The sequence below is a fragment of the Dromaius novaehollandiae genome, chromosome 17, assembly GCF_036370855.1.
Source record: "Dromaius novaehollandiae isolate bDroNov1 chromosome 17, bDroNov1.hap1, whole genome shotgun sequence".
NCBI classification, from domain to species: Eukaryota; Metazoa; Chordata; class Aves; order Casuariiformes; family Dromaiidae; genus Dromaius; species Dromaius novaehollandiae.
In genome coordinates, this window is record NC_088114.1 from 5,429,856 (window position 1) to 5,446,423 (window position 16,568).

General features: G+C 43.7%; 1 protein-coding gene and 1 long non-coding RNA gene across 2 annotated transcripts in view; one reads left to right on the forward strand and one right to left on the reverse strand.

Annotated features, from left to right (window-relative positions):
* The window catches only part of TMEM132B (transmembrane protein 132B), a 263,496-nt gene that overhangs the window by 223,125 nt on the left and 23,803 nt on the right, over positions 1 to 16,568 (forward strand). The gene's annotated exons all lie outside the window — the stretch shown is intronic.
* The window catches only part of LOC112991847 (uncharacterized), an 87,355-nt gene continuing 82,942 nt past the window's right edge, over positions 12,156 to 16,568 (reverse strand). The window contains exons 7-8 of the long non-coding RNA XR_003261364.2: positions 15,405 to 15,643; positions 12,156 to 14,870 (exon numbers count right to left, since the gene is read on the reverse strand). This is a non-coding gene — a long non-coding RNA (uncharacterized LOC112991847). The remainder of the gene's footprint in view (positions 14,871 to 15,404; positions 15,644 to 16,568) is intronic.

Sequence of the window (16,568 nt, forward strand, 5' to 3'; positions counted from 1 at the left end):
TCTTAAGGTCTGACTTACAGTTCTACTAAGGTCAATCCACCAAAACGGAGAGGCCTAAAACGAGGTGTGAGATTTCCTTTCATTGCTAGAGGGGTAAAAAGCTGCTTTTGTAAGCCAGAGTCAGGCTCACAGGTGGAGCATGGTACAGGTAAAAATCAGAAGTGTCAAGCAGTGATTAAAACTTTTAGTAAAAGTTTACCTTTATTCGATATGAAATAGTATTGAATTCACTACCTCTACATTTTACAGCCCTTCAGTGGGGCAAACTTGGAATTCTGGGATGCTTGCTGGGGAATTGGGCAGCTTTTCACTGAATTAAATATGAAAATGAGTAACTATTTTATTAATAGGAGATTGCTTAATTTTACTCCTTTAATGCATTTCTTGTGAGGGAAAGCACTGGAAGTGGTTGGTGGTTCTAGAACAAACAAGCGTATTTCCTGTGTGTTTCTATTAAAATACCAGTGGTCAAACAGCCACCAGTGTTGGTGCTCGTAATGCCACCTCCGAGACCTGCAGCCCGTGCCCAGGAGGCACACAGCAACCCTAGTCATCTCGGTACTTCTGTTCTAGACTGTTGGTCAACACTTTTATTTTACGTTTGATGCAGAGTCATTCACAATTGTATGGCTAGAAACTTGATTTTGCTTAAAAAGCATGGCCCTTCAGATTCAAAAGCACCCATCTGCTATGAGAACAGGTTCCCTCAGCAAACTGTGAGGCAATAAAATACTGGAGCATACAAGGTCATCTATATGGTTATATAGGTCATGAATAGATGTGTGTATGTAAATGCTCCCCCCATACCCTTATACTTGCATACAGACAGGCACGGTATCCATGGTCATTAGACATGTAAAATGAAGTCTTTGCTGCCAAGAGCTTGCAGCAGGGACTGATCCTGCTCGGACATTCCTCTGCATCTTTTTAACCTCTCTGCCCACGTCTGTCTTTGCCACATTCTTAAAATACAACTTCCAGTGGACCTTTTTACAGCCTTGATTTATTCCGTCATCCCTGGTGGCAGCATGATGGACCCCTCAGCCCCAGCGCGTCCACCCACCGCTGCCCCGGGCTGTCGAGCGGCCGGGCGCAGCCCCAGGCCAGGCAGCTCGACGCCGCCGCAGCGGAGGTCTGAAACGGGGGGACACGACAGCTGGGCACAGGCTCCGCTTTTCAAAACATGCCCGGAGAAAAGCTCTGCAGCAGCGACTGCCAGGATCGCCGAGAGGGACGAGGCCGCATGGGAGATGGCCGAGCCCCAGCGGCTGTCATTAGCACGGAGAGGCACGGCGCTCAGGCGAGTGACGGATGCGGGGGCAGTTTGGCTTGACGGGAGCTGAGGGCAGGCTGGTTAAAACCAGCATTTCTAGAGGTGAAATGCTCTGCTTTTGGCTGATCCACTCGGAGCAGGGGGGAAAAAGTCAGAGCTGGCAGATGCACTCTGACCAGTGAACGAAGAACGATGCAAAGCAGGGGAAGCTGGACTGATCTGTCTGTCTATAATTATGCGATATATATACTTTACAGATATTATAATGCTTGCTTCTGTTCTGCATTGGCCCCCGCAATTGTGCAAATAGCCCCATTTACAGAGTGAGCGTAAAGGTCGCTCCTGTGGGAAGCATTGCAGGATATGGCCTTCAAGCCCTGTAAAAACACACTTTAGCAGCATGTGGTCAGCAGCTAATGAACTCTGCAGCTCCTTGCAAGGGAGTCCCAGCCCGCTGCTGCCAGCGAGCCCTGTGCTGTCCTGCGGGCTGAGCAGCCCTGTCCTGCCCGGGGCTCGCCGATAAAACTTCCCTTAATCACGAGAGCCCATCTGAAATCTGTCATGAGCCGGAGGAAAGGACATACTGTAATAAATGGAGAAATAATGAGCAGAGACACACGAACTCTTGCAAGTGTTGAGAAAAGGCTGTAAAACAAATGTGTACTTTATTGAAGAAGATCTGGGCATTTATTTGAGTTGCATGTATTTATTACTTGTGGAGTGCTGACAATGTACTCAACCCTGTGCAAGCGCGGTGTGGACATAGCGCCTACCCTAAAGATCTCGCAGCTGAATAAGAGTTACACAGCGCTTACTGCGATATAGACCTTCTGGGAGGCAATCCTTTATTGAGTTACTTGTACAAACATCCAGTGCAGCCTAGCAGCGAGGAGGGAATGGCATTACCCAGGGAGCAGCAAATGGAGATTGCCCAGCAGGACTGCCAGCAAGGGGGAGTTCTCTGCTTGAGCTTTATTGTCGGAAATGGTAAGTTCCTAGCGGGAAGTGCTATCTGCTATTTATATGCTTTATTTATTTGCTCTTTTCTGATTACTTCTCCTGAGCTTACTGTTTGGATTTAAGTTGCAACGCTCCCCACTGGCTGACAGGTTTTCTCCTGGAAAAAGTAAGAGAAAATCCTTAAGATACACAGTCTTTCCTTAGGTCTCTTACATTCCACATCAGCCACTGCAGAGCAAAATTAATGTATGCCCTTCCTTATTGTTTTCCTTCTTAATTCATTCCTTTCTGTAGAGGCTCAGCAAGCAGCAATTTTCTAAGCGAGTTTTTAATCGCCTGAGCCCAGCGTGCTTACTGTCTTCCAATCTAGTTGACATTTGATGCAATCAGTATTTCAGAATACCGTGATTTTTTCCCCCCCAAACCTGAATGCTATATAGCCAGCTGGTAACACTTGGCTGCAAATAAGCATGAAATACTCATGGCCCTGTGTGAAAGACTATAACCTTTAATGATGAGGTCTCCCCCCACCAGATGCACAAAGGTGATGTGAAATGGTTTCTTTCTGGAAATAGTGTAAGATGGGGCACAGAGAAATTTATTATTTCGACACTAAGAGCATAGGCTGGGGAGGCGGCAAGGAAAGGAGGGAGGAGACGAGAATGCAGCGTGCTGAAGTATTTCACTGCTGGAATGCTTGCTTCGAAAGGGCCTTTCAAGAGTACACGTTGCCAGGGGAGATTTTCTCTCCATATCTTTTATTGCCACCCCACAAAGCAAAGATTTCAATACACTAATACTGGAAAACCACAGACTTAAATAGTCCCTGCCACACAGAAGCTATAGCCTTTTAGATTTCCCTAACCTGTAGCAAGTACAGTATGAGAGATTATCAGTGTAAAATGAGAAAAGCCTTCCTCAGAATAAATCCTTCATTGCTGTGTTTTAAAGCGTGTTTTATTTTGTGCATTACAAATGCCAAGCAAATGTTTGCAAAATTACTGAGGGCAGATCAGGACTAGAGTACCATAAGCAAGAACAAAGTGACTAAGTAACAAAGTGACTGAAGAACACTGAATCAAATATGGGGCTGTGTTTTTCTTAAGAGTAGGCTGCCCAGAGTTGTCTCCTGCTTCTAGCCCGTCCCATAACACCTCTTGTGCTAAGCCTCCTTCTGTGGAGGTCTTGTCTCTTTATGCAACATCAAGTTGGAAGGAAACCACAGAGGTGCAGCTGGATCCTAAATAACCGCACTTACCAATCATATGCAAGCGTGACAGCCAGGGCAGCTCACGTACTGCTGCTTTGATAGGCTTCAGGGAACTTCTAAAGCACAGGGCATGTCCACTTCTCCTGCAGGGCTCCCACATTGCCTGGAGAGCAGGTAAGAACCAGGGGAAGGAGTTGGGGAGCACTCCTGTCCCAGCGTCATCCCAAGATGAAGTGGGCCTCCCGTGGGGCCTGGAGCAGCAGGCTGGGAGATGCTCCCTGTCATAGCCTCAGAGGACTGTTCGTGCCAGATACACTCTCAAGTCTCTGCAGCTGTAACCCAGCATCTTTGCAGTGATGTACCTGGCACAAAAGGGAGCTGCATCAGTCAAGGCCACTGCTCCAGGAGCAGAGGAGCAGGGAAGAGCGGCCAGGGCGCCAGCATCTGCCCAGTACATATCCCGCTGTGGGACTAACTGCTGGCCCCTCTTCAGAGACAAACCACCTCTGAGGAGTTTAGTATTCACAGCAGCACTAAGTTGCTGGGAGTGGAAATTCTTCAGCTGCATTGTCTTCTGGTAGAAAATGCTGTTTTATTAACACTGAAACTTCTGTCAGGAGCAGCCAAAGTTTTTTTGAGATGGCTTTCCCTCTCTGTCTCTGAAAGCCTGGAAAATCTTGGATTTATCCCAGGATAGACTGGGAAAAATGTCCAGAATTCCCAAAGTATTCTCAGGAGAGGAAGGTTGCTCCTTGTCCAGCTCTAGTGCTGAGTCTGCAAGTAGGAGAGAACAAGCTTGGTGACAGGACCATGGTGAGATGGGAAGATTCAGCCAGCGTCATTAGAGGGGAGAGTTTGGGGAGATGCTGGGAGGCTTCTTTCTTATGCTTTTTAATAATGCAAATATTCACAGTGTATGGATGTTTCCCAATATTCTCTGTAGATACTATGCAACTATAACTATTCGAGATACTGCTTGTTTGTTTTTTTACAGTGTTGTTGGTGAGGATGGTTGTCTGAAGTCTAGTAGACAGCCATTTGCTAGGACCTTCTGTTCTTAGCAAACTTGACAATGTGGCTTGTTTAATCGCCTTATGTTATTATTGATATTTTCATTTTCTGTAACTAATTTTGCTGAGGAAAAATATATTATTGCCAACTTTGATCTCCTTAATTCTTACAAGAAACTGCCTTAAGCTTCGGCCCATTTGAAGAATACACAGATGGTTCTGTACAGGAGCGTGACTCCTCTGAGAAGGTTTCTGATGTTGTGTTTGTATCCGTGGGGTCAGGATGGGAAAGGATCCTATTTACTGAGACCGAAGAAAACTTGAAGGTGGCTACTGTTGCCTGTCTTTGAAATAACTATTTTTCTGTCTGTCACTGGGAGTTCAGAAAGAGCTTCAGTGATCTCAGGGAAATGCCTGAGGTGCCTGAAAACGAAGGTGATTCCAAATAAAGAAAGCTAGGATGAGACTGCAAAACAAAGCAAAACCTAAGGAAAAGAAATTTAACATATACCAAAAGGTAGAGATGTGAGTGGAGCAGTTGATCCTTTCCAAGCTACCTAGCCTGGCACAGGATATTTGTGCAGCCTTCCCTTAGCCCCTTTGCTGTAGCTACAGCCGTGGTACATACGCTGCTCGGTGGGAAGGCAGAGGAGATATCCACCAGTGCTATCTAACTGTCATCAGCAGAGCAGGCCTTTTTACCTCATGAGAAATGAACCCTTTGTGCCAAGCCTTTTCCCTGACTTCTGAAGACTCAGACTGTGCCTTTCAGGTACTGCAAAGTGTGTAAGATGTAAGCCTTGAAGTACAGGGAAAGGTTGTGTTTTCTAGGTATCGCACCTCTTGAAAGGCACTGGGAACAGAAGTTCTGCTTGGAAGAAGTGTGCTTCAGCTATTCTAGTTTGAATACATTATTTGCTGAGATGCGGTGCACTATAGACTGACAAGGCAGAATACACGTGCACAAGAATGGCCCTTGAATGAATGTGGCTGTGCAATGCCCTGCACTGAACGCAAGTTCACCGAAAACTGGTGACCTCTACCAGCCCGCAGTGCTGCCGAGGCTGACTCCTGTTAGGCAACAAGGCAGGTAGCAAAGTGTAGAAAAGCAAACAAAAAAGGCGCTCTTCCAAGTTAAATCGATAGGACTACATCTGTGCCCTGCCTAAAACACAGAACTTTAATAGAGTTATTTCAGTAAACAGAATCTAATAGCTTTGGTAGCCACCAGCTGATTTCAGAGATGCTTCCTGCAGGAATGTGTCTATGCTATAAAGAGAAGAGATTACTAGCAGATAGAAATCATTTCCTTTAAACTCATGAGCTCTCCCCACCACTAGAAAATTAGTATTTACACTTAAAGCACCGTGTCAGCAGTGAGAATATCATGTCCTTTTTCACGTTATCCTTTAGCAAACAGAAAATAAAGTGGACATAGGATGTTCCCCAGTACCTGCTGCCCTGGCCAAAGTGATGGCTGTGGAAAGGCCCTTTTGGCTTTGTGGAAGGTTGGTGCACCCGCAGGGACGTGTTCTCTCTCCAGCCTACCTGTGGGCAGAGGTCCCAAGCTGGGACATTGCAAGCCAGGCTGCTCGGGCAGCGTAGATGAAGGTCAGAGAAACGCTGCGACTCTGCCCTTCTGCTGCTCCCCTAGCCGGACAGGAGGTTTGGAGAAGAGGTTTCCTGTACGCCAGAAGCTCAAGAGCTCATGTTTTAAAAATGGCTTTAATAATCCTTCCTTGGATGTCTAAATTTCTTTAGATGTGTGGGGAGACAGCTCCCTTGTGGCTGCATATTCCACAGGATTGCAGACCCCTGCATCCCTGTGCCCCCTAAAATGCCTAGAAAGGATAATCTTAGGTACTTATCAGCAGTGGAAATTAAGAGGATGTGGGGATCCAGCTCTCTTAAACCCTTTTGAAATTCTTCATGTATGGAGAATCAAGAAAACAGATAGGAGAAGCCACATACCTATAAACTGTGAGAGCTTAAAGGGACAAAAATGAAAGACCTAAAAGGAAAAAGCTGAAAGAAGACTGAAAGAGAAGAGTAAGAAATCTATCAGAGAATATGAATGGACAGAGAAAGGCAGGTGGTTATTGGCAGGAGATGTAGTTAAAATCCTAAACAAAACTTCAGTAAGCCCTGCATTGCCAGAGGAGTGGGAGATCAATGCAAGAAAATATTTGAAGCTTTCAGGATGAAAAAGGAAATGAAGCCACAGAGGATGAGACAACAGTGCCAAAGTGTACTTACAGTGTGAACTTTGTAACAAAAGAAACTCATGTGATACCCCTGAGAAGCCAGTATTAAGAAAAGTCCAAGATCAGTGAAGAAGAGAGGGAATGTGAGTTTCTTAAAGAAAATAAGGGCAAAATCAGCTAGAAAGCCTTTAGTACTGATGTTCCCAAAGAGCATAAAACCACAGTACAGCACCCGTTACTGCACGGTGGTGCATGCCTGGGGCACACTGCACAGAATCTGTGTTTTGTGTGCCCAGAAATGTGACAGCGTAGTAGTAGATTATATTTTCTCTGTTTAATTTGTGCGAATGCGGAAGGAAATGTCACCAGAGAACAGTAGTGCAAAAGAATAGTGAAAAATGAAATCTGTGCTTTACATTAACCAATCTTCTCTAGCTGCAGCGAGCTAGGAGACGAAAGCAAGATAATCGCCTAGGATTTCACGTGAAAGTAATTTCTGGATTTGTGCATGGAATAACTCGCATCTCGACTACACTTCTCTCGTTGTCTGTCTAATAGGGCTGTGGTATCCCCTTAAGTAAGTCTGCTGGGGTCAGCAGTATGACTAAAATTCATTTAAACTCTATGCCAACTTTAAAATAACTAGTTTGTGTACCAGCTACAGTGAAGAATACAGCTTGGGCCAGCTGACCTGAGCCTGTCTCAGCCTGACACTGAACTTCGTGCTGCTGTAATAAAATTTCCCCAAAACCCAGGTTAACTAATGTACAGCTAGATCAGGTATATTTGCCAGAGTTGTCATCCTGCCCTGTGTGAAGATTACGTAGCTTCATTTATTATTTGTTACTATTTATGTATTATGATTTATTTCAATTTTGTTTTCCCTGCCTGTCTCTTTTTCTAGGCCCTTTGAACACAGCACCATTTCTAATGAGACAGCGTTTCCTTTCCTGACATAACCTGAAAGTGTCCTCTTTTTTCACACTGTCTAGATCTGTATGCATTCAGTAGTATAATGTGTGTAAGAACTGCATTAACACCAACAGATTTACAGTCTTCAGTCTAAATACCTCTTTGCATCACTGTTTGAATGACTTGTAACTCTGACATCATTTGATCCTCTGAACAGGGAGAGGGGCAACATCTCTCTCCCGCAGACCCACAGCAGTGATATGGTCGAATGTGGGGCACTGGCTACTTCTACTCTGTATCATGGGCACAGGTATTAAATGAACCCGTATTTCCTGAGGCCCAGGCCAGAGGCTTTTAGGGAATATAGCTGTGTGATTTTGCAAATGTGGCATCATTAAAAAATATAAAGAAATACAAATAATCAAGACAAGTGACCATTCCTGATTCCTTTATTCTCTGTTTACAGCGTTGTTTGAATGCACTTCCCGTTAAGTGTGTAATGTGCCTCTAGGCCTTCTGGTTAGGAAAAAGAAATTACCAGTGCTAGTAAAAGAGCCAAATGGATTCGTATGTTTTCTGTGATTCCAAGGTTTGGGATGTATTTTTATGCTTTTAGATATATTTGTCTTGTGATTAAGTGAATTGGTATAACTTTAAGAAAAGAAAGCAAGCTTTTTTTCCTGTTCTGTGTTTTTACATTCTTTGACCGCGGCGCATTCATCTGTATCTAGACAGCCCTAAGGGGAGGCATAAAAAACAACCCAAAAGAGAAAAATCCGAAAGTACAACAGAAAACTTATGGCAGCATTCTGCGGTTTGTCACTTATCTTTCATGCATGAGTTGGAACGTCTGTTTTTGCCCAGATTCAACAGGGGAACTTGAGAGCTTTACAGATCTATCTTGGCATTTAGATAGAGTTCGTGAAAGTACATGCACTATAGCTGTAGAAGGGGAAAAGGCTGATAGGGAGAACATTTGTTTGTAGCTGGATTTCAACAGCATCTTAATTTGGTGAGAAAGAGTTTGGTTCACCCAGACCTCATGGACCTTAGAGCAAAGATGATCCAGTGAAGAGAGCAATGGAGAAGGAGTCAGGTAGCTCTACATTAATTCTTCTGACAATCTCAAGTCAATCTCTGCCTTTAAATTAAAGTCAATAGCAAACAGTCTGTTGATTTTGGTAGGTCATGGTTTCTGCAGAGCTCTGTGGAAAAAGGCAGCTTTTGTGTCATACAAAATGTCATGACTTTGACACTTGTTCTCACTGTGATTAGAAAGTTTCTAAAATCCTCCTCTAAAGAGAAGGTTCTGTGGTCTGTTACATGAGTGCGGTGTGAGGTTTTTAATTAGCTGTGTTCCTTTATTGGTAAAAACAAGGATTGTGACGGTTAATTCTCTTTGTAAAATGTATAGAGGTGACTAGTGGAAAACCTCTAGAGAAATGTACTGTAAGCACTGCTCAGTGACTCGGGGGTAGTACCTGTTGTGTGTGCTTGAATTGCACGGTTGGGTAATAATAAGCCTAAAATGTGTGGGGAAAGATGCCACCCTTGGCAATGCCGTTCTCCGTAGCTCTGTCCCTTGCTGGCAGTGGAAGACAGTTAAAGGTCAAGGGAGCTCCAGCACGCTAGTGAAAGAGAAGAGGTGGGAAGGGTTAGCAGGAGATGCCAGCGGCCTTTCTTAGTCCTGCAGACCCATTAGACAGAGACCACCTGCATCATCTGTGCATGTAAATGAACAGACATTTCCATCCTGAGTACAACATGTTCATTACTACCAGCATAGCGGCTGAACAGTTGCATCACAGTCACACCAGGCATGTTCCTATCTGCACAGCTGATGTAGCCAAGATGTGCTGCCTTCCCCCTTGTTGGAGTTTGGATTTATTGACACAGTAAAAGTCAAGTAACAGACGACAACAGACAGACTTCACCCTGAGCGTTCTCCCGACTGGGCTGCTCTTAGTTTTAATTCCTGCAGGATTTGGTCTGTTCCTCTCCCTGCTTCTTCCCGCACCAGAGGAACAATTCACTCCTCTTCTGTTCCAGTTGGAGAACGCAAAATGCAGCTGCTACTGTGACTCAAAAGTGATCTTATTTTCATGCTTATAACTCATGAGCTATCTGTAAACCCCCCTGTGACTCCGAAGCAGTGCAAGGGCTGTGCCTGTGTGGGTAACAGAAGGGGAACTTTGCCCCAGGGCTCCCTCTGGCTCGGTTGCCTCTGATCCCACAAAGGCTGTTCCCTCTGCCCGTAAGCTTCCTCTGTTCTTATCTTTGCTTTCCCCTCCTCTCCTCTAGCAAGAAACCTCTGCTAGGAGTAGGAGGATTTCCAGGTGTACAGCCATTTCAGGAAGGAGAGGGAAGGAAAGAGACAGTGGGTTACATAAGGACCTGTTTTCAAAGGCCAGTAGTATTTTCAAGGGATTCCAGCTGACTGAGGTGCAGCTTATGTATGTATATGTTGCAGTAATTCCTTTGAATTTTTATGCAGAATTTAAGTTTCTAAGTTGAAGCTGAGTCAAAACTGAACCACAGCATCTTTAGCACAATCTTAGAATCTGTTAAATAGAGAAACAAGCAAATCCAGGACTTTGCATTAAGGAGTTAAGATGCATCTCATGACTGTGTCATTGTGACATTAAAGAGAGATGAAATATTTTCTTGGAAGAGATCTGCTGTGTCATTCAGTCACTTCCTGACAATTTTAAGAGCCCCGAGACTGTACACTCCACTAGAATTCTGGACGTATTTTTGATAGACTGAGACTGTTTTCTTTCCAGTGCATTCATCTTAAAGGACCTCCCTCTGTTTCCTTGAATGTCTGTCCAAGAATATTCATTGCAAGTAACTGCAGGAGCACAGCTCAGCGCAGACAGTCGCCAAGGAGACCGGGTGGCAGGGCCCAGCGCGAGGCTCCCAGAGCCGGGGAGCGCTGGAGCTGGGACAGCCACGCGGCCCAGTGCAGTACGAGGTGGGTGGACTTGTGCAAGAAGCACTGCTTCGCTGCAGGGCTAACTGGGGGACACTTACGGCTCAAGGGAGCCCATCGGTGGTAGCGTAGGGCTCTGTGCTGGGTTCCCTGGCCGTGCACTCTTTCATCTTTTACTTTACTGAGCAATCAGAATTTCAGAAAAATCGTTTAATAGATCAAAGCAGGAATGGAGATGATTGTAGATGTTGGACCTCCTCCCTTTTTTAACCTTCATCATCACTACAGCTCTGCTCCTCTGTAGCCAATGGACATTTTTTCTCATGCCTTCCCTGTGCTAGAGATAAGGCCCCTTGTATTGTTACAATGCTGTCATCATTTAGAAAGTGTTTTCTGCTACACACAATGCATAGGAATATTGTGGCAACAATACTGGTTCTGTGGGCATGCAAAACTCCTCCCTCCAAAAAAAGTGACAGCTGGACTGTTGTAGTGCAATGTGATGTGTGATCTAGCAATATAAAGAAATTGCTTTGACCATTTTGTCTATGTGGGGAAATTGCACCATCTTCTATGTATGTAAACTCGATTCTCTACATTACATCCAGGGAGGTGTCGCTTTTTCCATTTACTGCACAGGGAACTCCATCTCCTAATGCTGATTCTGCACTGTCCTGTATTAGATGCTAAAGCAGCCTAGTAGAGGGTAAATATATGAGAAGAGAAGGAAGGTAATTTCTTAGGTAAAGGTCCTTTAACGTTCTCCCCAAATAGTTTTATCAAAGTGCTTGGCTGAGTGAATGTTGTTTAAGGGCTGTTTTTGTTGGCTGTGTTTGCTGTCTGAATGTCCCTTTTTCTTTTCTTTTTTTTCTAATTAATGAATTATTTGTTGCTCAGAGACTAAAAACTAGCTGGGAAGACTTATGAATGTAGATGCACTAAAATCTAGGCATAGGACCAAAGTTTTCTTTGCAGAATATAAGTGTACTGCTGTGTATTTAAAAGCTCTTTTGAGCTTTTTTTTCTGGTTTCTAAATGTTCCTTTGGGATAAGGATGGCATATGCTTTCATTACTGGTACAAGATTAAAGGCTAGATCAGTGTGACTAACATTCCTACCTTAAGACATTACTCTTAATCCTGTATTAAGCCCACAAGCTTTGTTACTTGGCTGTCTAGTCTTTTCCTAGGCTTGTGGCTTTCTGGCACTCTGTAGGTGCCATATATTCAGATGACACACACAGGGAAGGTGTGCAGCTGTCCTTCTGTGTGGTGGCCCTGCTGTGAGGGTCCTCCGTACCTACTCGGCAGCGTTTCTGCGCGGCGAGGGGAGGCCTCGACGGCCGGTGCCCTCCACGAGGGCTCTGCGCGCTCAGCCTCCCTGAGCGCTTTCCAGGGTGTGCAGCAGCATCTGTGAACCGTTTGTGGGCAGGTGGGAATATGTGGGGGTGACTTACGTTCTAGAGAAAACTGGAGAAACTAAGAGTCCCGGAAGACTTGGTTAGCTTCAGCGGTTACAACAGACCTGCAATTTTTTTTGAACACGCATTCTTTAGAAACCTCTATTTCCCAACTTAAAATTTCATTGGAAAAACTGAAGGGTATGCAACACATGAAATTGAATGAATACGCATGTAATTGTTTCTTTTTCTTTAATTTCATGGAGCCTTAGATCTTAAATTTCAGTCACAGGGATTAGAGCCATGAATCATGAACACTAAGTTTACTTAGTACACAGAAGATTACTTTTTAAGCCCATTATTTTGCAAAGAACTTCAGTGGAACTGAAGTATGTTATATCTGCCTGAATACTTTCTCCTTGTACTTTTCTAAGCAAAGTGTAAATTATTCTGTCAACCTTCAGCCTCATTTGTGCAAGTAATTCAAGTGCAAAAAAGGAGAAAACCCCACCTTAGTTTATAGCTCAAACATATGTGTTAGCTTCACCTAATTAGCAGTTTCTACAGAACAAGTTCAGTGTTTGCAATTAGAATTGGTGCAAGAAAGAGCTGGCACCATATGCTGGGGTTTCACTAGATAAACAACTCTTAATCCCTTCTGGGACACCAGCTGATGAATATGAAGTGTGTGGATGTTTACTTAAACCAACAAGTGTTGGTAATGCCTAATCCGCAGAAGTTTAAGGATCAAATACTTAAGCAAAAACCACCTCATACAAGCATGTGCTTAGAATTTGTGCCAGTGAGAGAACTTTTATCTCGGTGCAGAAGAATGAAGATACCTATCTAGAGAAGTATCTGGGAAGGAAGTTAGCCCCAGAGAGGTACTGCGTCACGGTGACAAGACAGGCAGAAGCTGTGCTGACCTGCATGAGAGATTGCTTAAAAGAAACAGAAACTTAGGGAACAAGAATGGGGCTGGCACAATTTCGACTGCAAATGGACAAGCAGGTAGGAGATACTGCTCTGAGCTCTGGCCCACGTGTTATCAGCAAAAGTAGTATTTGAATAAAAACAACTGTGTGCCTGAAGCTCTGCTCAAAACATCAACTGTGCTGAGGTTTAAATGAGCTTAAACCACAGGAAATAAGTTTCATGTGCATCTACTCCTCTGCATCCTGGCAGTGCATCAAGGTAACTGCAGTTTGCCCATGCAACTTGAACTATAATATACAAAAGAACTTCAGCCTCTCAAAAAAAACTGCCTAAAAATGTCCCTATACCAAGGCTATGTCACAGTTGGCTGTCACTGCATTACGACAGACAGTGAAGTCCTAGCATCCTTTAGCGCTCCTGGTCTGAGGCCAGTAAATCAGCAGAAAGTCTCTCATTTACTGCAGTGGCTGTTGGATGAAACCTAAAAAAGGCATGCTGTATTGCCTATCACTTATATCCCAGATCTTTTTTCACATGTCAAAGTGGAGTCCCATCTGGTTTCCCAACTGACTGTAGAGATGTCTTTGCTAAGACCAATAGCAACATAGCCACTTCTATCCATTACTTATTGGTATCAAGCATCATTTCTCTTTGTGCTGGGGAGCTGACAATCCTGATGGACCGACCACTGTCCATTCCAGGTACTGCAAACAAAGGCGTTCCCTTGTCTTTCAAAAATGACAGCGTCTTAATGTGGCCATTGATCTGACCTCATGAAAACGATTGCTATTTCTTAGTCTGCACATGATGATGATAAAACCAGTGGGGAGAGCAGAAACATTAACTTTTAATTCCTATGGAATTTCTCAGCTTGATTTTTGTAGGAAAAGTGCCGTTAAAAGCTCAGCTAATTACCAAAGGTTCTTTGCGCATGGAGCAGAAAACATTTTGGCAGGAACCATGTACTGCTATTAGCCTCCCCCCAGTCACTTGCAGCATTCACTGTACATAATCAATAAGAATGCAATGCCTGAACATCTGCCCATCCTAGCAGCTGCACCATCACCACGGAGGCAGAGCAGTTATTACTCAGCCTGAATTATGTCAGGCCAAGCAGCAGGCTGGAGTCTCTAAGCACACCCACCTTCTTCGATCCTCCTCTTTCAACCTATGCACCCGCCAAACTTGTCATCTCCAGCAGGAACGCCCCTGCACCGCATGCCTGAAAGTGAATGAGAGCAGCTGTTCTGCACCTGGGACTGAAATCCTGGCAGATCTCATGTGTTGTTTAATAATTTTGCATAGATCAACAGTTTTTGAATAGTGCACACTTCATTCAGTACAGCAGGTTTTTAAATTCTCATTGTACATTCATGGATCATTGCACCTTTTCTAAGCCCCAGCAATTGTCTCTATTGTTAAACCAAAATGTTAATGTCTTCCATGCTGTCCTTCCCTCTAGTTCAGTGCATTTCAATGGGGGTTAAAAGGTAAAAGGACTCTAAAACTTCAAATACCCATTCACATCATTATAAGCTATACCTAGTCGCATCTCCCTCCTCCCTCAATAACCTGCTTCTCTTTGTCAGTAATGTTAAATAGTGATGTCTACAGAGAACGCCAACAGAGGCTTCTTCAATAAAACAATAGGGTATCACTAATTCTGCTGTGCTAATTGCTGCTGAGCTGGTATTAATGCGGTCTCATGTTGTCCATGAAGAGTTCTGTGCATCTGAGTAACTGATAATCTCCTCCATAAGCCTATTGCTCAGACCATTATGTTTTTCTGGTCTCTTGAACATACAGGACTTCAGTTTATTTTCCACTTTTCCAAATCTTTTCTTTCCTGGACAAAGAGTCTTCCTTTCAATCTTCCTTCCAACTCCTCCTCATTACACTTCAGGCCTGAGTATAAATTAGAGTATTTTGTACCACCGCCCTGAGTACAGACTACTTAAAATGAAGAATGTTTGAGATGTTTCAGGCCCATCCGGATGTATTTCAGTTCTTGTATTTTCTCCATTGAAATGGTACCTGTGGGAAAAAATATATTATATTCGTAACTATAGTTATTGGACTGCTTTGAATCAGGCAGTTTGTATACTATTTTTGTATAACATTATTATTCACTGATAAGATGAAAAGAAACACATATCCATCCCTAGTGTTGGGTAATACTTGACCTCAACTCTTGCTATTGTTTATAAGTAGGAAACAAACCTTAGACTATATCTTGAGGGATTCCTATAGCCAACACTTATATCTGAAACGACCACAGCTATTCCAGAGAACTGTACTTGGAGAACTAATTTGCCAATAAAAACAAATTAACTTGAAAAGAATGTTTCAAAAGTGACACTTCCAAGGCTATTCTGCACATCTAAAAATAAAAAGGAATAAAACTTCTGTTTTCATTGGTTTCAATTTCAGCATCATGTCATTTGCCTTCCTTTACTCTGTGTATTCTTAATCCACCATTTGCCTCTATTTGGAGACAGTATTTGCCGACCCCAGTACACATAATTAGCTGGGGCAGGGAGGGAGGAGGCAGAACTATTTCAGAATTACCTGCTTTGGAAAATCCCTGCCTGTGCAAGAAGTTGAAATAAATGTACTGTAAGACCAGCAGGCCAAATGTAATGCTTGGATAAGTACAACTCAAGAACATCTTTGAAGGTTGCACTGCATCAGTGCATGGGGGTCAGAAGAAAGTGCAGTGTCTCCTCCTCCCGGGTGCTTCTCACGTCCCTGGATCCCGATGGACAGTACAGCTTCTCTCCTTGGAGGCGTCTGGCACTGCAGTGCTGCTGCCTGTACAGGAAAAAACAGGAGTGGCACAGTTTGGCCCAGAAATGTTTTGCAGAGGTTTGCGTGCAGTTAGAACTGCAGGGCGAGGCATCAGACTGGTGGCCATGCAAGGCCAACAGGCTCTGCAGAGGAGACAATGTATCTGTGTTCTGGGACAGAACTGTAATTCTACCTTGTCCAGTTAGTTTCAATTTAAAAGAGAAAAGGGAATTAAAGCCAATGAATATTCCTATTTTTATATTATCACTTGACACATGTATATGGGCAAATACTATGCACTAGAATAATTAACATGTTGTAACATGTAACTACAACCAAAACAAGAAGTCTGATGTTTTTCAGACTGATGCCTATCTGGGAAAATTCTGAATTTAAATAAAGCCAGCTGAAAAGTGACAAAAGGTTTATTTGTCTCCAGCCATGAGGCACACCTTTCCCAGCCTTGTTGGTTTAGGACAGACTCCAGCAATGGCTACAGGCTGTACGCAGTGCAGAAGGGGACAGGATGCAGGGAAGGCACAGGGCGAAGCAGCTTATTCAAAGAGGGAGAAAGAAGAGGTTAAGAAAAACAATCTTTCTATTTTCAACTATTTCCCAAACACTAAGCCAGATTCCTCAGGCTGAGCAAGCAATTTTAAACCTTGCTAGCAAACATGTAACAACAAGAATACTAAAAGCACAAAATAATCCAAACCAGAAAAAAAATAATACAGCCATACTGTGACCATATAAAAAGATGCAAGAGACAGAAGAAAAACACACAACATAAGGGCTTGAAGTAGCTCAGCAAGTCCTTCTTAATGGGCTAACAAGACAATCCCGGGAACAATACAACAGAAAAGGTGACAAAGAAGGCATTCACGAAATATCACAGAATTACAGGTTTAAGATTATTATGAGAAAGAGCCATTTATGCTAGGAGCC